This window comes from Delphinus delphis, chromosome 12 (assembly GCF_949987515.2).
Source record: "Delphinus delphis chromosome 12, mDelDel1.2, whole genome shotgun sequence".
NCBI lineage: Eukaryota > Metazoa > Chordata > Mammalia > Artiodactyla > Delphinidae > Delphinus > Delphinus delphis.
Window position 1 is genome coordinate 9260006 of NC_082694.2, and position 23308 is coordinate 9283313.

The window sequence follows — 23308 nt, forward strand, 5'->3', positions numbered from 1 at the left end:
CGCGGAGTGGAGCGGATTTGGATAGCAGCTGGCGGAAGGCACAGTCATGCCTCGCTATTACGAGGACAAGCCGGAGGGCGGCGCGTGCGCGGGCTTGAAGGAGGACCTCGGCGCGTGCCTGCTGCAGTCGGACTGCGTGCTCCAGGTAGCGCGGCCGGGCGCTCGGGTGACCTACGCCCGAAGCGGGGAGGCGGGGCCGGTGGAGGGCTCTCGGCCGGCCGCGGCGATAGTCAAGAGAAGTGCCTCGGAGTTCGCCGTCCTCGGTGTCGAACGCAGCTCCAACTTAATGAATTTGGGCGCATCCACTGTCAGAGCCTCACTTCCCAGGTGGTGTGAAATTGGAGAGAACGGTGCCGCCCCGTTGGGTTTTTGTAAAGGTTAAACTATTTCGGGTCGAGAAACACGGAATGTTGCCACTCTGCTAGGTTCTGGAGGCATAAAGGAGAATAAGAAAGGTTTCTTGAGCCCTAGAAAATAAGAATCAGTAAATTAGGAGGTAATTACATGAACCTGGCACACTATTGCCTAGTAAATTCTCCTTTCTGTGTTCAGTGGTGGCTGAATAGATTCTCTGCCTACCCTGTGTTGGTTTGAACGCGTTGCTGAGTTGAGTTCTGTGCATTCCTGCGTAAGTTGTAAATGAGGCAGCTCTTTATTTTCACCACTTTGTATCTTGCTCCCCCTACCGTGGATCTTGTGGTTTTACGTGCTGTGATAGGAGCTATTGCTCTCCTGTTTTTCCCTCACTACAGCCCCAGGTCTTCTCAGGAGCCAGTGTGAATGCAGAGGTTCAAAGTCGACTGGGGAACCTGGGTTCTGGCCTTGAACCCAACCAAAGCACAAGTACCTTTTCCGCTCACCAAGGCCTGATGAGAGGGCAATCCGTTGGGTGCAATTATTTTTGCATTCGGAGATGTAATTTCAGAAAGTTGCCTTTATTTCAAAGAAAAGACAACTACGCGAAAATGGACATCAACCATGAGGCTATATTGGTGTTTCTGCTGATTCATGTTTTACATTTGGTTCACTGTTTTTGGCAAGGGCTGTGTAAGCATTGAGTAAATACTTGTTTTATGAGTAGAGGAGCAAAATGCCTCGGGCACCCAGTGGAGAGCAACTGATTTTGCTTGAGAATTTGGAAACTTCTCACAGGAGGAGGTAACATTTGCTCTGAGTCTTAAAGGATGAGTAGTAGTTTATCAAGGAAAGGAGTGGAGGCTGTAGTGTTTGTGGGGGGAATCTGAAAGAACACGTGCAGAATCATGGAGATGTGGCAGGCCCACGAGAAGCTGGTGCCCTGCTGGGCTGGAGGACGGGGAATGTGCCGGAAGGTTTGAGAGGACGGTTGCCATGGGTGACGGGTGTCACAGTGAGCAGCTCCGGCACAGAGTAGGACTGAGGAAAGAAACTCTGGAAGTGGAAGAGAATACTGGTGGCAAGGAGAACACCAAATTGGTTTTTTGCAGTGATTGATTGATTTAGCAAACATTTGAGTGCCAGGTCTGATTGAGGGGACATACAGATGAATGGGACACACTGTAGAAATTGGATCTCTGGGAAGCTCGGAAGGTGTAGGCAGACATAATGACCCGGACACATTGTACGGATGTTGCTTTCCCCCACTGAGTATGTGGCCTTTTTGTTGCTGAATTTGGTCAACTAGGAAAACGTGGTGTTTTCAGATAAAGAGTCTCTTAAATAGAAGTGCATTGACAGATTGAGTTAAATTCATCCTGAATGGTCACTTCAACTGGACTATAAAATGGCAATACTGAGGCAAAACATTGAGTTATGCAAATCCAGGCGGATATCCTACCTTCTCGGATGGTGTCACTGGCAGCTCTAGCCCACCCCTCCCCACTAGGAACTCAAGACCAAGGGGAGTTCTGCTGAGGTATATGCCTGCTGTGTATGGCCACCTCATTTATGATAAGGTTTTTGATTCCTCAGCTCCTTGAATAAAGAAATTAATCTGATCTTTTGGAAGATGATGCTATAGTCTCTCCTTGCCAATCTTTAACCCACCTGCAAAGCTGCTAGACTTTACTTTAGGGAGGAATTAAACATAAAATACTTAGTTCTGGGGCTGCACTGAGAGATAGCCAAGGAACTGTAGGGGCTCAGAGAAGCTCAGGGTAATGGTGAAAAGGATGTAAACTCTGGTGGGGCTGAGAGAGAGAAACAAGGAGAGAAACAAGGAAAAAGCAGATTCAAAAGGCATCTCTTGGATAAACTTCTTAGGATTCTGACTCCTAGGAGTTGAAACTGTGCCCAAGGAACTCAATTACAAGTTATCTCCCTTGTGTCTATTAACAGCTTCCAGACCTGCTGACTTTTCATCAGAATCACCTGGAGATGGAGGTGGAGAGCTTAAAAGTACAGATTCCACTGCTCTCCCCATCTCCCTTGTAAATTAAAAGTGTCTCAGGTTGATTCTTGGATACAGCCATGTTTGGGAATCACCAGTCTTGACCTCAGAAGGAAAATAAGCTTGGGAGTGTCTTAGTTGGGTTATAGGTTCAGACGAATATTACAGAGACCCAGAATAACAGTGGCTTAAAAGAGAGAATTCTCTTTCTTGTTTGCCTATAAGTAGGGTCTAGTCTGATCCTCTCTGTCTTCCATGGACCTAAGCACTGTTGATTCGTGGTGTCAGGTGCTGTGATGGGAGTTAGGATGTTACTCTCCCACTCCTGGTCCAAGACTGCCTTGCTTCCACATCATCAGGCCTAGTAACATGGGGGAGGAAAGTGGGGCAAGCCACTTTCCATTACAGACCAACCCAGAAGTTTTACATTTCAGTTCCCTGCATATTCCATTGGCTAGAACTTAGTCACATGACCATACCCAGCTGCAAGGTGGCTGGGAAATCTAGCTCAGCCATATGCCCCACTCAAAAGGAAGAGTGAATATTAAGGGGGCAATTAGCAATCTGCCATTAGGGGTGGAGGTGGAGGAAGATGAAGTAATATTTCTCTCTTAAGTGTAGTATCTAGATGGATCTTCCCGGTAGGCAGTTGGCAGTATGGGTTGAAAGCTTGTGAAAAAGATGGCATCTCAGATACGGTTTGGGGAAGCATCAGTTTATAAATTAGTCTTTTTTTTTTGAAATTATAGTCCCCTTGTTATTTATTTATTTATATTTTTGAGGTACGTGGACCTCTCACTGTTGTGGCCTCTCCCGTTGCGGAGCACAGGTTCCGGACGCGCAGGCTTAGCGGCCATGGCTCATGGGCCCAGCCGCTCCGCGGCATGTGGGATCTTCCCAGACCGGGGCACGAACCTGTGTCCCCTGCATCAGCAGACGGACTCTCAACCACTGCGCCACCAGGGAAGCCCCAGTCTTTTGTATAGTTATAGTCTTTTATCTCTATGTTGTTCATGTGGGCAACCTCATTACAGAGTTTGAGGGAGGAATATTATAGTGCAGAGAAGCTTGCTACTCTGTTCTGGTTCACTTTTGAGATTCACTGATGTAGATGACAATTCAAATCTAGGGTCCAACAGACATAAAGTCTGGAATGTGACCAGGATTCCTGGGGATCAGGAATGCCATAGATATGGTACCTTGTAGCTTTTTTCACAGTAAAAACTAGGAGTGTGACTGCAACTTGCAAAATAAAGGTTTTGGAGAGTGATTGCAGTGGTGGAGTCGGGGTATCAAAATCTGCTTGAGGGGAAATCCTTGATAATGAAGAGCAGGTGAAATTTAAGTTACACCAGAGCTTTCTACTTAAGTAGTACTCTAGCCGACCTCATTAACATCTTTCTGAAATGTTGAGAACCAGCACTAAAGCTGTTCAGACTTTAGGGCACCTAATTGGGGCTGTTTGAGCGTTTAAAGTTAACATGGAACAGGGTCATTTTTACTCTCAGACAAAATTGCTTGATTCATTTTGCATTGGAATTCACTTCGAGTTGGAAGATTTCACGATCTTCCTTTATATCGTGAAGCACTGCATAAAGGTAAAGTTTATGAGCAGTATATGATTTATTTATTATTTCTTTAACAGTAATAAAATGTAAGGTTTTGATTTTTTTCCCTTGTGAATTGCAAGTTAGTTTAATGTCGTTAAACCTCAGGTGATTCAGAAAATTCAAGTTCAGTCTCCCTTTTCCACATGTTGTTTTATGCATTTACAGTGCTGGGAAAGGGGAACCCCCTCAGCACCTTTCCCTCCCCCCTCCCCATTACCTCCCCCACTTTGTGACTTGCTCACACTGCCAGTGAACATTAGCATGTGTATACCTTTTCCTACCTGCTGTTTGAAGCTCTGTGTAGACAGGAATATCTTGTATTTACTTTTTAACCTCCTGCTAAACTGATGTAGGACAGTTCTGAATTTATTTTAAAATAAATTAGTCCTTGTAAGTGTTTAGTTACTAGATAAATTAGTAGGGTAGGGGGTTCAAAAAGAAAGTTTGCAGTGGTTAAATTTTAATCTTGCTTCTTTGAGTTGTGAAATATACTTTCTGTAGATGCTTTTGTGTCCAATATATTTAAGTGCCTTTGTGTTCAATTTATGGCAGTAAATTTGTTCAAAATATTTTAAGATAATGAAGATATGATAATGAAGTTATTTCTATCCCATGTTTACCTACTAAAATACTACTAAATTTTAGCTCTTAATCTAGTTTTGCAATTACTTTGTCAAGTGTGATTTTTAAATTAGTCTTACTTGTTAAGAGTCAGAAATAAGCACTTCCCTTGTGAATGTGTTCTTGTAGCACTGTCCTGTCTTGATGGCAGAAAGGGAATGGTTTAATCCATTTTTCTTAAGCTCTTATGAGCTTTCACTGCTTAAAGACCAGTTAATTTCACACTGGGCCCAGGCAGATCTTCCCTTCCAAGTATATATAAATTCTGTTAAAATCTCACTCTCCTCTTCAAATTCTTACTCAGTGAGCTTCTCAGAATAGAGAGCTTGACTGTGGCAGTAGGGGGTGGGAAAACACAGAGATGTGTTGGAGATAAACTTGCTTGCATTAAAACGATATTGTAATTGGAGACTTTAAAGCCACTTGATACTACCTTCCAGAACAAACCCTCCCATTCACCACTACAGCATTCCTGATCCCTCATGTGCATACCCTCCCTCCCTCCCTCCCTCTCTCTCTCCTTCTCCCTCCCTCCCTCTCTCCCCCCTCTTTCTCTCCCCCCTTTCTCCCTCTCTCTCTCTCCCCCCTTCCCTTTTTCTCTCTCCCTCCCTATCCCTCCTTCCCTCTCTATCTCTCCCTCCCTCCCTCCCTCCCTCTCTCTCCCTTCCTCCCTCTCTCTCCCCCTTCCTCCCTCTCTCTCTCCCTCTCTCTCCCTCTCTCTCTCCCTCTCTCTCCCCCTTTCCTCTCCCTCTCTTTCTCCCTCCCTCCCCCTCCTTCCCTCTCTCCCCCCTTCCTCCCTCTCTCTCTTCCCCCTTCCTCCCTCTCTCTCTCCCTCCCTCTCCCCACTCTCTCTCCCTCCCTCTCTCCCCCTTCCTCTTTCCATCTCTCCCTCCCTCTCCCCTCCCTCCCTCACTCCCTCCTTCTCCCTCACTCCCTCCCTCTCTCTCCCCTCCCTCTCTCTCTCCCTCTCTCCCATTCCTCCCCTCTCTCTCTCCTTCTCCCTCCCTCCCTCTCTCCCCCCTTCCCTTTTTCTCTCTCCCTCCCTATCCCTCCTTCCCTCTCTATCTCTCCCTCCCTCTGTCCCTCCCTCTCTCTCCCCCCTTCCTCCCTCTCTCTCTCTTCCCCCTTCCTCCCTCTCTCTCTCCCTCCCTCTCCCCACTTTCTCTCTCTCTCTCCCTCTCTCCCCCCCTCTCTCTCCCCCTTTCCTCCCCGTCTCTTTCTCCCTCCCTCCCCCTCCCCCTCTCTCCCCCTCCCTCCCTCTCTCTCTCTTCCCCCTTCCACCCTCTCTCTCCCTCCTTCTCCCTCCCTCCTTCTCCCTCCCTCCCTCTCTCTCCCCCCTCCCCCCACTCCCTCCCTCTCTCTCTCTCCCTCCCTCTCTCCCTCTCTCTCTCTGTGTCACACACACTACTTTCTTCTCTGTCTTTAGGACTTCTTGAGTGTGAAAGTTTTAAAAACCCTGAAGAAACCCTGTTACTACTTTCACCTTTACTCTTTCCCTTTCTTACACATGAGGAGGTGAAGATAACAGTTTCTAGATTTTTATATAAACATTTTAAAGAAAAGTATCCCATGGAAACCAGCGTTTTCAAAAATTCAAGGGCACCCTTAAAGTGCCCCAAAATTATTTTACATATTTTTTCATTCTATCCTTTTTTTCTTAAGTACCAACAGTCAAAATGAATTATGAATTATTTCTTATATTATTGTTTTCTGCTTTTCCTTAACTTTTTAAAAAAGAACTATTTCCAGAAGGACAGTTATTTTGTACTTTGTGAGAAAATTTTTCAGGTATTTATATTGTTTTATGTGTCATAGGAAGGAAAATCCCCTCGGCAGTGTCTGAAGGAAGGAAACTGCAAAGCTTTGAAATACTCATTTTTTGAGTGTAAAAGATCAGTGGTAAGTAGCTAACGATTTTTAAAAGCTTATGATAGAAATTAGCTCTGTGGAGTTAAATATGTGAGTGACTTAGTAATTATAAATAGGTTGCAGTGATATCACTTGGAAAAAAGGATGTATTTTTTCTTCCCCAGTGAATTAACGTGAGGTGGCATTCATGCACACCCACAGCTGATTGTTCCGTTATTGCTGTTCTGCTAACCACAGCAGCTAAACTTCATGGAGTTTTGAAAGAGAGAGAGTTCAGTCTTGGCAGGTGTAGATGGGGCACAGTTGAGGTTGGTCACTGTGTATGTGGGTCATTTGGCAGCTACACACAGACCCATAATGTGGGGTCTGTAGTGCGTGCACTGTGCCTTACATGTTGGTGTGATTAGGAGAAGATGTTGGTGTCTGTGTTTGAATTTGTAGAGTGAGGGATTGTGGAAAGACAGCCTAAGAGGACATTACAAATCTCATGGTTTCTACTCTAGTGTTCTTTGATTCCAAATATCTACAAAGATCTTTGGAATAGAAACCAGGAGCCTTCTCTTTGTGAAAAGAAAATACGAAATCAGAAAAATGGACATCCCTCTAAAGACAGCAGTAACTTGGACTTGAACCTGCTTTTGTTTGTTGAGGGACAGCACTCAGATCCCTTCCCTTTTGTTGATAGGAGAAGCAGAGAGTACAGGATATTATGGTCTGGGAGGCCAGACAAGAACTTGAGCATGTTTGCTAACTAACCAGATCCTGGGAGGTGTAAAGTTAGATTAAATTTAGCCATGCTCTCTTTCTTTTCTCAAGTGACACAGTTCTTTGCCATATTTTCCCGTCATTTAATGTAAGAAAAGAGGATTTTCTTGCCTTCTCTCACATAGTTTTGTTACCCATGTAAGATGCAAGCCTTTAGATCTTTCAAGAATGTCAGATCATGTTTAAATAATTGAGAAGTTATAAAGAACAGTTACTGTAAGAGGTGATGAGTTGTCCTTTTTAATCGTAATGATTGAATTTGTAATAAACTCCCTGTAATTCGTGGCCTGAACATCAGTCTTTGATCTCCAAAGAACTTTAAGAAATCAGAACATGTAAAAATTTCCCACAATTTATCTACCTTCTGCAGAAATTTGTAACCATCTTGAATAAAAAGTAAACATGCTTCTGACCATTTCAAATATCAGTACAAGGCAGAGCTTCACTCATACTTTTGGACTCCAGAAAGAGCAGTATAGGGAACTTTTTAGCAGACTTAGAGATTCTTGCAGCCCTTAAGACTGTGACTCACTGTTAGTCCTCCAGCATAGTGGAGTTGCCTCACACTTAACTGTTGTAACTTATGCACTCTTGGCAAAAACCTGAAACAAAATAATTTAAATTGTGCTGGTAATTTTGCTTGATATTTCAAACAGTGAGTGTACGACCCAGAGTGAAGGTGAGATGGTGAGTTTGAATGGGCTGTTCCCTCTTAATATAAGCTTCTCATCATCCTGATCATGATTCCCATGTTTGAAGATTATTTATTTATTTTTTGAAAATGTGGTTCTTAGCTACTTTATCTAGTGCTCAGATGAAGAAATAGCAGTCTGTCTCACACTGGCTGTGTTGTCCTCATTAATAGGGTTTAATTCTAAAATAATTCCTTCCTATGGAATTTCTAGGGAGTGGTATTGACTGTCTATGCAATTTTGCCTTCTCTACTGACTAGGACCCTTCACACTACCACACCACCCTTGAGAAGTGGCTGCACTGTGAGGCTTAAGTGAAAGAACATAGAATTGACCTATGAGTAGTAATTTAAGGACTTTTAATACTAAAGTGTCAGTAACATTGTTCAAGGCTCTTTCCTCTTTTCAGTTACTATTTAAAGATTTAAAAAACACTTGAATATTAACCCAAACAAAACCTAATTAGAAAGTCAAGTTTGTTTGAAGAACAACATACATTGAGTGTACTTCAGAGAAAAAGATAAATGAAATTTGGACTCAAGAAGAAAATCCTTATTGTGACCTTAAATGGAACTTTCGTTTTTAACGCCATCTTTTTTCCCCTCCCCTTGGGAGCTGTGACCATTGCCTTTTTGAGTGTGCTGGAAACTGGTTTACTTCTCTCATATAGTGACACCTGTTACCAAATCTGTGTTTAATTATGGTGTCCAGAATATTATTTAATTGTATATTTATTTTCAGTTGGATGCCAGATCAAGATTCAGGGGAAGAAAAGGATATTGATACTACTATGTTGAAACCAAGATGAAAACAACAAAGGATTTTCTCTGTCATTAAAACAGAGAAGCCAAAATAAGAAACATACTTTTTGTTACATCTGTTCGGTTGGAGCAGTTTCTTCCTCCATGGAACACTGAAGAAAATGGATGAGTATGTATGAAGTAAATGCTTCTCTTGCTCTAAGTTATTTTTAGAAGAAAAATTTAATTGAATAGTTATGAGCTAAGAACATACTAGATGTGTTTTAAGAATTGTTCTGAAGCACAGAGAATGGAAAGATTATTTTCAAACTTGACTTCTCAACCAAATGACACAGTTTGTACATCCTTCGTGAATATTGTGAAGGCCACTAACAGGACTGTTAAAATCAACATGGTGCCTGGTGAGAAAATGTCTATCTTGAAAGTTTAGGATAAAACTTTCTTTTATTCAGTCTGTACTATTTAGTTCTAAAATAAATTGTGTTTGATTCCTTGGAGAAGAAATGCTTCCCTTGCACTGAATCACTGAAGTAACAACCTCAAAACATTAATATCACTCATTAGGCATAGCTGGATACAAGGCCTGGGATTATGCTGCCAGGGCTCCTTGCCTCCATCTCTTGACTGTTTTTCTCTGTCTCCTGACCTCGTTTTTAGGCTGGCCCTTTCTACATAATGGGAATGAGGCCATCAAAAGCACACATCCTTAAGGTCTGTGACCCAAAAAGAAGAGAGATAACCTCCTTTTCTAGGGTCCACTAATCAGACCCTACAAAAGGACTCTTCTGTGGAACACCTGCCCCTGAATTAGACCTGTAGTCCCTGTGGAAAAAGGGATGGGACCCCATGATCTTGGCCAGGCCTGGGTCTTATGCACTGTATTTGGTAACTCATGTCAGAATCTCATTGAATGAATGCTGGGCTTTATCCTAAAAGGAAAGAAGGATTCAGAGCCAGTAGGTATTGACTATAGAAGGCAAGACTGAAAACCATGAAATGCTTGTAAAAGTTTAGAATCATGTAATTTTATTCCAATCACATAATACAGTAGAGCCAGATGTGAATCCAAGTTTCCAGTTTTTGTTTTTTTTTCAGTATTGAAGAATAATGGAAGGAGCCATAGCTTCTTCATAGACCTGCAGGTCACTGGAGTTAAAGCAATCAAGGTATTCTGTAGCTCATTTGCTTTCTTAAAGGTTCACCTAAAGTTGTGAGAATTCCACATCAGCACTGATCCTTGTTGCAGAAATTCACTGAGGTCTGTTGTATATACTATTCACTGGGAAAGGGAAAAGGATAGATTTTTTCAATACCTCTTGTATACCTGCTTAAGTGCTACAACTTTTATTAAAAGTTAAGTTTGATAAGAAACTCAAATTATTTTATAGAACCCTATCTTTTTCTTAGTCACAGCTTTATTGAGAGCTTCATTGGAAGAAATTCAAATACCATAAAATTCACCCTTAAAGTATACAATTTCAGTGTTTTTTTTTTTTAATAGTCACAGTCATGAAGCCCAGTCATGAAGCCATCACCACTGTCTAATTCCAGGGCATTTACATCACCCCAAAGAGAAGCCCCATCTCCATTAGCAGTTACTCCCTCCTCCCCCCCCCCACCCCACCCCCACCAGCTCTTGGCAACAACTCATACATTTTCTGTGTCTGTAGATTTGCTTATTCTGGACATTTCATAAACACAGAAATATGTAATATGTGGCCCTTTGTGACTGGCTTCTTTCACCATGTTTTCAAGTTTCATCTATATGTAGCATCTATCTGTACTTCATTGCTTTTTATTGCTGAATAATATACCATAGTATAGATATACCACATTTTTTAAATCCATTCATCAGTTGAGGAAATTTTGGGTTATTTGCACTTTGGGGCTATTATGACTAATGATATGAACATTTATTAATGAGTTTTATCCAGACATGTTTCATTTCTTTGGGTTATATACCTAAGAGCGGTATTACTGTGTCGTATGATAACTCCATCTTTAACTGATAAACTGCCAAACTTTTCCACAGTGGCTACATCATTTTACATTCCCACCAGTAATGTATGAGGATTTTAATTTCTCCATATCACCAATAGTTGTTATTTTTCACCTTTTGGGTTTTTTTATTATAACTTCTTAAAAATTTTATTTTTTAAAATTTTTATTGGAGTATAGTTGATTTACAATGTTGTGTTAGTTTCAGGTGTACAGCAAAGTGAATCAGTTATACATAAACATATACTCACTCTTTTTTAGATTCTTTTCCCATATATGCCATTACAGAGTATTGAGTAGAGTTTCCTGTGCTATACAGTAGGTCCTTCTTAGTTATCTATTTTATATATAGTAGTGGGTATATGTCTATCCCTATCTCCCAGTTTATCCCTGCTCCCTCCCTTACCCCCTAGTAACCATAGCTTGTTTTCTACATCTGTAACTTTATTTGTTTTGTAGGTAACTTCTACATCTGTAACTTTATTTCTGTTTTGTAGGTAAGTTCATTTGTACCCTTTTCTTAGATTCCACATATAAGGCATATCATACAATATTTGTCTTTCTCTGTCTGACCTACTTCACTCAGTATGACAGTCTCTAGGATCATCCATCTTGCTGCAGATGGCATTATTCCGTTCTTTTTTATGGCTGAGTAATATTCCATTGTATATATGTACCACACCTTCTTTATCCATTCCTCTGTTGATGGACACCTAGGTTGCTTCCATGTCCTGGCTATTGTAAATAGTGCTGTAACGAATATTGGGGTGCTTGTATCTTTTTGTTTGTTTATTTATTTATGGCTGTGTTGCTTCTTCATTGCTGTGCACAGGCTTTCTCTAGTTGTGGTGAGTGGGGGCTACTTTTCGTTGTGGTGTGCGGGCTTCTCACTGCAGTGGCTTCTCTTGTTGCAGAGCAGGGCTCTAGGCATGTGGGTTTCAGTAGTTGTGGCTCTAGAGTGCAGACTCAGTAGCTGTGGTGCACGGGCTTAGTTGTTCCACATCACGTGGGATCTTCCCAGACCGTGGTTCAAACCCGTGTCTGCTGCATTGGCAGGCGGATTCTTAACCATTGGGAGGGCCCCATGTATCTTTTTGAATTACGGTTTTCTCCAGATATATGCCCAGGAGTGGGATTGCTGGATCATAAAGTAGCTCTATTTTTAATTTTTTAAGGAACCTCCATACTGTTCTCCATAGTGGCTGTACCAATTTACCTTCCCACCAACAGTGTAGGGGGGTTCCCCTTTCTCCATAGCCTCTCCGGCATTTCTCGTTTGTAGATTTTTTGATGATGGCCATTCGGACTGGTGTCAGGTGATACCTCATTGTAGTTTTGATTTGCGTTTCTCTAATAATTAGCGATGTTGAGCATCTTTTCATGTGCTTTTTAGCCATCTGTATGTCTTCTTTGGAGAAATGTCTATTTAGATCTTCTGCCTATTTTTTGATTGAGTTGTTTGTTTTTTTGTTATTGAGCTGCATGAGCTGTTTGTATATTTTGGAGATTAATCCCTTGTCGGTTGCTTCGTTTGCAAACATTTTCTCCCATTTTGAAGACTGTCTTTTTGTTTTGTTGATGGTTTCCTTCGCTGTGCAAAAGCTTTTAAGTTTCATTAGGTTCCATTTGTTTGTTTTTTATTTTCATTACTCGAGGAGGTGGATCAAGAAAGATCTTGCTGTGATTTATGTCAAAGAGTGTTCTGCCTATGTTTTCCTCTAAGAGTTTTATAAGGTCTTTAATCCATTTTGAGTTTGTTTTTGTGTATGGTGTTAGGGAGTGTTTTAATTTCATTCATTTACATGTAGCTGTCCAGTTTTCCCAGCACCACTTATTGAAGAGACTGTTTTTTCTCCATTGTGTATTCTTGCCTCTGTCATAGATTAGGTAACTACAGGTGTGTGGGTTTATCTCTGGGCTTTCTGTCCTGTTCCATTGATCAGTATTTCTGTTTTTGTGCCAGTACCGTACTGTTTTGATGACTGTAGCTTTGTAGTATACTCTGAAGTCAGGGAGCCTGATTGCTCCAGCTCAGTTTTTCTTTCTCAAGATTGCTTTGGCTACTTGGGGTCTTTTGTGTTTCCATACAAATTGTAAAATTTCTTGTTCTAATTCGGTGAAAAATGCCTTTGGTAATTTGATAGGGATTGCATTGAATCCGTGGATTGCTTTGGGTAGTATAGTCATTTTCACAATATTGATGCTTCCAATCCAAGAACGTGGTCTATCTCTCCATCTGTTTGTGTCATCTTTGATTTCTTTCATCAGTATCTTATAGTTTTCTGAGTACAGGTCTTTTGCCTCCTTAAGTAGGTTTAGCCCTAGGTTATTTTATTCTTTTTGATGAGGTGGTAAATGGGATTGTTTTCTTGATTTCTCTTTCTTTTTTTTTTTTTTTTAACATCTTTATTGGGGTATAATTGCTTTACAATGGTGTGTTAGTTTCTGCTTTATAACAAAGTGAATCAGTCATACATAAACATATGTTCCCATATGTCTTCCCTCTTGCGTCTCCCTCCCTCCCACCCTCCCTATCCCACCCCTCCAGGCTGTCACAAAGCACCGAGCCAATATCCCTGTGCCATGCGGCTGCTTCCCACTAGCTATCTACCTTACTACGTTTGTTAGTGTGTATATGCCCATGACTCTCTCTCGCCCTGTCACAGCTCACCCTTCCCCCTCCCCATAACCTCAAGTCCGTTCTCTAGGAGGTCTGCGTCTTTATTCCTGCTTTACCCCTAGGTTCTTCATGATATTTTTTTTCTTAAATTCCATATATATGTGTTAGCATACGGTATTTGTCTTTTTCTTTCTGACTTACTTCACTCTGTACGACAGACTCTAGGTCTATCCACCTCATTACAAATAGCTCAATTTCGTTTCTTTTTATGGCTGAGTAATATTCCATTGTATATATGTGCCACATATAGTACGATTTCTCTTTCTGATATTTTGTTGTTAATATATAGGAATGCAAGAGATTTCTGTGTATTAATTTTGTATCCTGCAACTTTACCAAATTCATTGATGAGCTTTAGTAGTTTTCTGGTAGCATCTTTAGGATTTTCTATATATAGTATCATATCATCTGCAAATAGTGACAGTTCTACTTCTTCTTTTCCAATTTGGATTCCTTTTTCTTCTCTGAGTGCCGTGGCTAGGACTTCCATAACTATGTTGAATAAAAGTGGCAAGAGTGGACATCCTTGTCTTGTTCCTGATCTTAGAGGAAGTGCTTTCAGTTTTTCACCATTGAGAATGACGTTCGCTCTGGGTTTGTCATATATGGCCTTTATTATGTTGAGGTAGGTTCCCTCTATGCCCACTTTTTGGAGAGTTTTTATTATAAGTGGGAGTTGAATTTTGTCAGAAGCTTTTTCTGCATCTACTGAGGTGATCATAGGGTTTTTATTCTTCAATTTGTTGATGTGGTTTATCACACTGATTTGCAGATATTGAAAAATCCTTGCATCCCTGGATGAATCCCACTTGATCATGTTGTGTCATCCTTCGAATGTGTTGTTGGATTTGGTTTGCTAGTATTTTGTTGAGGATTTTTGCATCTTTGTTCATCAGTGATATTTTCTTTTTTTGTGATAGCTTTGTCTGGTTTTGGTATCAGGGTGATGTTGGCCTCGTAGAATGAGCTTGGGAGTGTTTCTTCCTCTGCAATTTTTTGGAAGTTTCAGAAGGGTAGGTGTAAACTCTTCTCTAAATGTTTACGAGAATTCACCTGTGAAGCCATAGTCCTGGACTTTTGTTTCTTGGAAGATTTTTAATCACAGTTTCAATTTCAGTACTTGTGATTAGTCTGTTCATATTTTCTGTTTATTCCAGGTTCAGTCTTGGAAGGTTGTACCTTCCTAAGAATTTGTCTATTTCTTCTAGATTGTCCATTCTATTGGTGTGTAGTTGCTTGTAGTAGTCTCTTACTATCCTTGGTATTTCTGTGGTGTCCACTGTAACTTTTTTCACTTCTAATTTTTATTGATTGGAGTCCTCTCCCTTTTTTTCTTGATGAGTCTGCCTAAAGTTTTATCAATTTTGTTTATCTTCTCAAAGAACCAGCTTTTAGTTTCATTGATCTTCGCTATTGTTTTCTTTGTCTCCATTTCATTTATTTCTGCTCTGATCTTTATGATTTCTTTCCTTCTACTAACTCTGGGTTTTGTTTGTTCTTCTTTCTGTAGTTGCTTCAGGTATAAGGTTAGGTTATTTGAGATTTTTCTTGTTTCTTGAAATAAGATTGTATTGCTGAAACTTCCTTCTTAGAAGTGCTTTAGCTGCATCCCATAGGTTTTGGATCGTCATGTTTACATTGTTGTTTGTAGGTAGTTTTTGATTTCTTCAGTGTTCCATTGGTTATATAGTAACATATTGTTTAGCCTCCATGTGTTTGTGTTTTTTTTACAGTTTTTTTTTCCTGTAGCTGATTTCTAATCTTATAGCAATGTGATTAGAAAAGATGCTTGATATGATTTCAGTTTTTTAAAATTTACCAAGGCTTGATTTGTGACTCAACATGTGATCTATCCAGGAGAATGTTTCCTGTGCACTTGAGAAGAAAGTGTATTCTGCTGCTTTTGGATGGAATGTCCTATAAATATTAATTAAGTCTATCTGGTCTAATGTGTCATTTAAGGCTTATGTTTCCTAATTAATTTTCTGTCTGGATGATCTGTCCATTGGTGTAAGTGGGGTGTTAAAGTCCCCCACTGTTACTTGTTACTGTCAATTTCCCCTTTTATGTCTGTCAGCATTTGCCTTATATATTCATGTGCTCCTGTGTTGGGTACAAAACAAGACTCATATGTATGCTGTCTACAGGAGACCTACCTCAGACCTAGGGACACATACAGACTGAAAGTGAGGATATGGAAAAATATATTCCATGCAAATGGAAATCAGAAGAAAGCTGGAGTAGCAATACTGATATCAGACAAAGTAGACTTTAAAATAAAGACTGTTACAAGAAACAAGGAAGGACACTACATAATGATCAAGGGATCAGTCCAAGAAAAAGATACAACAATTGTAAATAAATATGCACCCAACATAGGAGCACCTCAATATACTTTTCATCTTTTTGATTGCAGTCATTCTATTTGGTATGAAGTGTTATTGAATTGGGATTTTGATTGGCATTTCCCTAATGGCTAATGATATTGAGCATGTTTTCATGTGCTTATTGGCCATTTGTATATGTGTGTAAAAGTGTCTATTCAGATCCTTTGTCCATTTTTCATTTGAGTTGTCTTTTTATTGTGATTTTTTGTTTTTTATTTTTGTATATTAGGTATACAGGTTCCTTTTAAAGACAAACGATTGGCCTTTGACATGTTTTCTCCCAGTTTGTAGTTTATCTTCACTTTCTTGATGCTGTCTTTTGGAGCAGTTGTTAATTTTGATGAATTCCAATTTTTCCTTTTGGTGTATCTAAAGGAAACCACTGCCTCTTCCAAGCTTATGGAAATTTATTCCTGTTTTCACCTGAGAGTTTAGTTTTAGCTGACATGTAGGTCTATAATCCATTTACAACATAATTTCTGATACCTTTATTAGTGCCTGTATTTTTAAGTTTTAGTTGTGATAAAATGTACATAATGAAAAATTTAACATCTTAACCATTTTTAAGTATATAGTTCAATAGTGTTATGTAATTCAGCTTGTTATGCAACCAGTCACCAGAACTCTTCTCATCTTGCAAAACTGAAACTCTCTACCAATTAAACAACTCCCCATTACCCTGTCCTCCCTCCTACCCGCTGGTAACCACCAATTCTACTGATGTTGAGCACCATTTTATCATTTCAGGTCTTTGTTAACTATTTATAGATCTTCTTTGGAGAAATATCTATTCAGGTTCTTTGCCCATTTTTAAAAAGTGTTGTTTGCTCTTTCGTTAAGTTCTAGATGTTCTTTGTATATTATGATATTAACTTCTTACCACATATGTGATCTGGATATGTTTTCTCCCATTTCTTTTCACTCTGTTGATTGTGTTCTTTTGATGCATAGTTTGCAATTTTGATATAGTCCAGTTTATCTGTTTTTACTTTTGTCGCCTGTGCTTTTGGTGTTGTAGCCAAGAAATCATTGCCCTGTCCAAGAAAGCTCTTCCCCTAAGTTTTCTCCTAGGAGCTGTATTGTTTTACTTCTTATGTTTAGGTCTTTGTTCCAGTTTGAGTTGATATAAGGTAAGGGTCCAATTTCAGTCTTTTGCATGTGGATATCCAGTTTTCCCAGTACTGCTGAGAAGATCGTCCTTTCCTCATTGAATGGTCTTCTGCGTTGTTTAAAATTATTTGCCCATCTATACCAGGGTTTATTTCTGGCCTTTTTATTCCACTGCACTATGTGTCTGTCTTTAAGCCAGTGCCCCCACTGTTTTGTTTTTTGTTTGTTTGTTTTTTGCAGTACACAGGCCTCTCACTGTTGTGGCTTTCTCCTGTTGCGGAGCACAGGCTCCAGACGCGCAGGCTTAGCGGCCATGGCTCACGGGCCCAGCTGCTCTGCAGTATGTGGGATCTTCCCGGACCGGGGTAGAACCCGTGTCCACTACATCGGCAGGCGGACTCTCAACCACTGCGCCACCAGGGAAGCCCTGCCACACTGTTTTAATTACTGTCGTTTTCTATTAAGTTTTGAAATCAGGAAGTACTAGACCTCCAACTTTTTTCTTTTTCAAGATTGTTTTGGCTATTCAGTCCCTTGAGATTCCATGTGAATTTTAGAATGGATTTTTCTATTTCTGCAAAAAACACCAGTGGGATTTTGACAGGGAGTATGTTGAATCTGTACACTTTGGATAGTATTGGCATCTTAACAATATAAATTCTTCCAATCCATTCATACGGGATTTCTTTCCATTTATTGGTGTCTTCTTTAATTTTTTTCAGCAACTTTTTGTAGTTTTCAGTATGTTAGACTTTTGTGTCTGTGGTTAGGTTTATTCCTAATTACCTTACTCTTTTTGACTCTGTTGTAAGTGGAAATGCTTTTTAAATTTTCTTTTCAGATTTTTCATTGAATGATGGATTAACATGTAATTTTTATTGTTAAATATAACAGGAAGGTACATAGGGTATTGTTTTTTTCATTGAGGTATAGTTGATTTACAATGTTAGTTTCAAGTGTACAACACAGTGATTCAAAATTTTTTTAGATTATAATCCATTTAAAGTTATAAAATATTGGCTATATTTTCTGTGCTGTACAATATATTTTTGTAGTTTGTTTTATACATAGTAGTTTGTACTTCTTAATCCTGTACCCATGTCTTGCCCCTCCCCCCTTCCCTCTAGTAACCTCTAGTAACCACTAATTTGTTCTGTTATATCTGTGAGTCTGGTTGTTTTGTTATATTCGTTTTATTTTTTAGATTACAGATATAAGTGATAAATAGTTTTTGTCTTATTTCACTAAGCATGATGCCCTCCAGGTCTGTCTACATTGTTGCAAATGGCAAAGTTTCATTCTTTTTTATGGCTTAGTAGTCGTCTAGTGTGTATGTGTGTGTGTGTGTGTACATATATATATATATACACACCACGTCTTCTTTATCCACATATCTGTTGAGGTTGCTTCCATATGTTGGCTATTGTAAATAATGCTGCTGTGAACATTGGGGCATATTAATCTTTTCAAATTAGTGTTTTCATTTTCTTTGGCTATATACCCAGGAGCAGAATTACTGGCTCATACGGTAGTTCTAGTTTTAGTTTTTTGAGGAATATCCATACTGTTTCCATAGTGACTGCACCAATTTACATTCCCACCAACAGAGTACACAGGCTCCCTTTTTTCCACCTCCTCACCAACATTTGTTATTGGTGTTCTTTTTGATGATAGCCATTTTGACAGGTGTGAGGTGATATCTTGTTGTGGTTTTGATTGGCATTTCTCTGATGATTAGTGATATTAGTGATTTTCATATGCCTGTTGGCCATCTGTATGTTGTCTTTGGAAAAATATCTTTTCAGGTTTTCTGCCCATTTTAAAATCAGGGGTTTTTTTTTTGATATTGAGCTGTATGAGCTCTTTATATATTTTGGATATCAACCCCTGATTGGTCATATCATTTTCAAATATTTTCTCTCAGTAGGCTGTCTTTTCATTCTGTCAGTGGTTTCCTTTGCTCTACAAAAGCTTTTAAGTTTAATTAGATCCCATTTATTTTTGCTTTTGTTTTCTTTGCCTTAGGAGACAGATCTAAAAAATTGCTGCAATTTATCAGTGTTCTATGTTTTCTTCTAGGATTTTTTTTTTATGGTTTCCAGTCTTACACTTAGGTTTTTAATCCATTTTGAGTTTATTTTTTGTATGTGGTGAGAGAAAATGTTCTGATTTCATTTACATGTTGCTGTCCAGTTTTCCTAGCACCGCTTATTGAAGAGACCGTCTTTTCCCCATTTGTATATTCTTGCCTCCTCTGTCATAGGTTAATTGACCATAAGTGTGTGGGTTTATTTCTGGGCTGTCTATTCTGTTCCACTGTGCTATGTGTCTGTTTTTGTGCCAGTACCATACTGGTTTGATGACTATAGCTTTGTAGTATAGTCCAAAGTCATGGAGTATGATAACTCCAGCTCTGTTCTTCTTTCTAAAGATTGCTTTGGCTATTTGGGGTCTTTGTGTTTCCATACAAAGTTTAGAATTATTTGTTGTGGTTCTTTGAAAAATGCCATTGGTATTTTGATAAGGATTCCACTGAATCTGTAGATTACCTTGGGTAGTATGGTCATTTTAACAATACTGATTCTTCCAGTCCATGAACATGGTACAGTGTATCGTTCCATCTGTCATCTTCAATTTTTTCATCACTGTCTCACAGTTTTCCGAGTAAAGGTCTTTGATCTCCTTAGTTAGATTTATTGTTAGGTATTTTATTCTTTTTGATGCAGTGGTAAATGGGGTTGTTTTCCCAATTTCTCATTCTGAAAGTTCATTGTTAGTGTATAGAAATGCAACATATTCCTGTATATTAATTTTGTATCCTGCAACTTTACTGAATTCATTGATGAACTCTAGGAGATTTTTGGTGACGTCTTTAGGATTTTCTTCGTATAGTATCATGTCATCTGCAAGCAGGGACAGTTTTATTTCTTCCTTTCCAATTTAATCTCCTTTTATTTCTGTTTCTTGTCTGATTTCTGTGGCTAAGACTTCCAACACTATTTTGAATAAAAGTGGCAAGTGGGCATTCTTGTCTTGTTTCTGATCTTAGAGGAAATGTTTTTAGCTTTTCACTGTTGAGTGTGATGTTAGCTGTGGGCTTATCATATATGGCCTTTATTATGTTGAGGTATGTTCCCTCTATAGCCACTTTCTGGAGAGTTATAAATGGTTGTTGAATTTTGTTAAAAGCTTTTTTGCATGTATTGACATGATCATATGATTTTTTGTTGTTTTGTTTTTTGATTATATGATTTTTATTCTTCAGTTTGTTAATGTGGTATATATATATCACATTGGTTGATTTGCAGATAATGAACCATCCTTGCCTCCCGGAGATTAACTCCAGTTGATCATGTTGTATGATCTTTTTAATGTATTGTTGAATTCAGTTTGCTAATATTTTGTTGAGGATTTTTATATCTGTGTTCATCAGTGATATTGGCCTGTAATTTTCTTTTTTGTGATATCTTTGTCTGCTTATGGTATCAGGGTGATGCTGGCCTCCTAAAATGAGTTTGGAAACACTCCTTCCTTTACAATATTTTGGAATAGTTTGAGAAGGATAAGTGTTAACTCTTCTCTAAATGTTTGGTAGAATTTACCTGTGAAGCCAGCTGCTCCTGGGCTTTTGTTTGTTGGGATTTTTTTATTTTTATTTTTAAGCTGTTGCTATAAACTTCTGTCTTAGAACTCCTTTTGCTGGGTCCCATAGATTTTGGATCATTGTGTTTTTCTTTTCATTTGTCTTCAGGTAGCTTTTGATTTCCTCTTTGATTTCTTCAGTGATCCATTGGTTGTTTAGTTGCATATTGTTTAGCCTCCACGTTTGTTTCTTGTAGTTGATTTCTAGTCTGATAGCATTGTGGTCAAAAAAGATGTTTGATGATTCCAGTTTTCTTAAATATGCTGAGGCTTTATTGCTAGCATGTGATCTATCCTGAAAAATGTTCCATGTGTGCTTGAAAAGAATGCATTCTCCTTTCTCTTGGATGGAGTGTTCTATATATATTAAGTCCATCTGGTCTAATTTGTCATTTAAGGCCACAGTGTTTTCTTATTGATTTTCTTTCTGGATGACCTGTCCATTGATGTAGGTGGGGTGTTAAAAGTCCCCTGCTATTACTGTGTTACTGGTGGTTTGTACCTTTTTATCTGTTAGTATATGCTTTATGTATTTAGGTACTCCTATGTGGGGTGCATATATATTTACAATTGTTACATCTTCTTGATGGCTTGGTCATTATATAATGTCCTTCTTTGTCTCTTTATATAGTCTTTGTTTTAAAGGTGGGTTTTTTTGTTTGTTTTGGGTCTAATATTGCTACCCCAACTTTGTTGTGATTTCCATTTGCAGGGAGTACCTTTTTCTATCCCCTTTCTGTCTGTGTGTCTTTAGATCAGAAGTAAGTCTGGTAGGCCTCATATATACGGGTCTTGTTTTTCTATCCATTCAGCTACGCTGTGTCTTTTGATTGGAGCATTTAGCTCATTTACATTTAAAGTAATTATTGATAGATGTGTACTTATTGCTGTTTTGTTAATTGGGGGTTGTTTTTGTAGTTCTTTTTTGTTCCTTTCTTCTTTCGTTCTCTTCCCTTGTGATTTGGTGACTATCTTCAGTTATGTTTGGAGTCCGTTCTCTTTTTTGCGTGTGCATCTATTATTGACTTTTGGCTTGTAGTTACCATGAGGTTTATGTATAGCTCTCTCTATATATACACACACACATGTATATATAATGATTATTTTAAGTTGCTAATCTCTTAACATGAAATGCATTTTAACAACCCTGCATTTTTGCTCCCCTCCCTCAACACTTACTAGTTTTCATGTCACATTTTACAGCTTTGTGTATCTATTAACTGCTTAAAGAAGATGTCGATGACTTTACTTTTTTCTTTTAACCTTCTACTAGCTTTGTACATGGTTAATTTACTACCTTCACTGTATATTTATCTTTAGCAATGAGCTTTTTCCTTTCCTGATTCTCATGTTTCTAGTAATGGCCTTTTCTGCTTAGAGAAGTTCCCTTAATATTTCTTGTAAAGCTGGTTTTTTGGAGCTCTTTTAGCTCTTGTCTGTAAAACTTTTGATCTCTCCATCAATCAGAATGAAAGCTTTGCTGGGTAGATTATTGGTTGTAGGTTTTTCCCTTTTATCACTTTAAATATATTGTGCCACTGCCTTTGGCCTGCAGAATTTTTGTGCCTGCCCACTGGTGTGTGAGGTTGGTCCCAATATAGTGTTTTTATAATGTTGCCAGTTAACTATAAAGTAGATCACCATGTAACTATCATCCAGATCAACAGAATATTGTCTGAACCCTCTGTAATGCTTAACATTCCTCAGAGACCTGCCTGCTCACCCCCAAGAGAAAACCACTGTCCTGGTGTTTGCCACACTATACATTAACTTTGCCTTCTCCCTTGAGCCTGTTGAATTTGGCTCCTTATAATGTGTTGAGAATAACTGATTATATACAGAGAAAAGCAACAGTCTAGTGCTGAAATAAGATTTCATCTGAACATCAAAAAAAAATCTTTTCATTCGGTGAGCTTTTTTGAATAGCTCCTGTGTGACAGGCATTGCACTTGCTGTTGTAACTCAGAGTAACATGCTGGGCAAAGTAAAAGGTAAGTAACGTGATGAATGAGAGATGCATAATATAATACGCATATAGTCAAGGCTGATTGAGGACTTTTTTAAGGGCCAGCTCATTTTGTGGAGAGAAATCGCCATAGAAAAGGGCATGCCTGAGACGGGCCTTGAAGGAGGAATAAGAAAGCTATGGGGAGGTGGTCCAGTTGAGAGGGAGTGTGGATGTGGGCCAGGGCTGTGAGTGTGTGGATGGAAATTATGGAATGGGTTGAAGAGATATGATCTTAGTGGCTGATGGGATGTGGAGGGGAGGGAAGGTGACCCCAGGGTGGAAGGTGAGGTCATTTATCAGAGGAGAGCTCAGCCAGCTTGCGGGGGGGCGGGGGGGGGGGAAGAATGCATGAGTTTGGTGTTGACATGCTGTTTGAGACATCAAGACACTCAAGTAGAATGACTGAGATATGGTTGGATGTTTAGATGGATCTGGAAATTTGGTAGTCATTAGCAATTGAGTGGTAGTTTATTCTATATGAATGACTAATAAGGTATTTCAGGAAAAGCATATGAAGTATGATAGAAGGAAGTTATGGACAGAAACCTAGGGACCACCATAGTGCTAGTGGTGGGTAGAGGACAACAAGCCAATCAGAGTGAAGAGGCAGAGTGAGAGACCAGGAAGGGAAAACCACAGAAGCCAAGGGCAGGGCGAGCAGCAGGGAGGAAGTGATGAGCTGCCATATGCCTCTACATCCATCTCTCAAATGCAGCTGTGTTCTTCCTCGCTCTGGAAACAAGCACACTTCCTGTCCTCTCCAACCTGGCTGTTTTTTGTTAAATGGTACAACCGAG

At 39.4% G+C, this 23308-nt stretch overlaps 1 protein-coding gene and 1 non-coding gene across 2 annotated transcripts in view; one reads left to right on the forward strand and one right to left on the reverse strand.

Moving 5' to 3' along the window:
• The first annotated feature begins 153 nt into the window (after positions 1–153).
• LOC132435206 (uncharacterized) lies at positions 154–8718 on the forward strand. Its single transcript, XR_011246672.1, has 3 exons — positions 154–327; positions 6415–6498; positions 8667–8718. It is a non-coding gene; the product is annotated as an uncharacterized protein (transcript).
• Positions 8719–9689: 971 nt separating this feature from the next.
• The window catches only part of INPP4A (inositol polyphosphate-4-phosphatase type I A), a 147830-nt gene continuing 134211 nt past the window's right edge, over positions 9690–23308 (reverse strand). Inside the window, exon 26 of the transcript XR_009521500.1 lies at positions 9690–9965. The gene's annotated coding sequence lies outside the window, so the exon portion shown is untranslated. The remainder of the gene's footprint in view (positions 9966–23308) is intronic.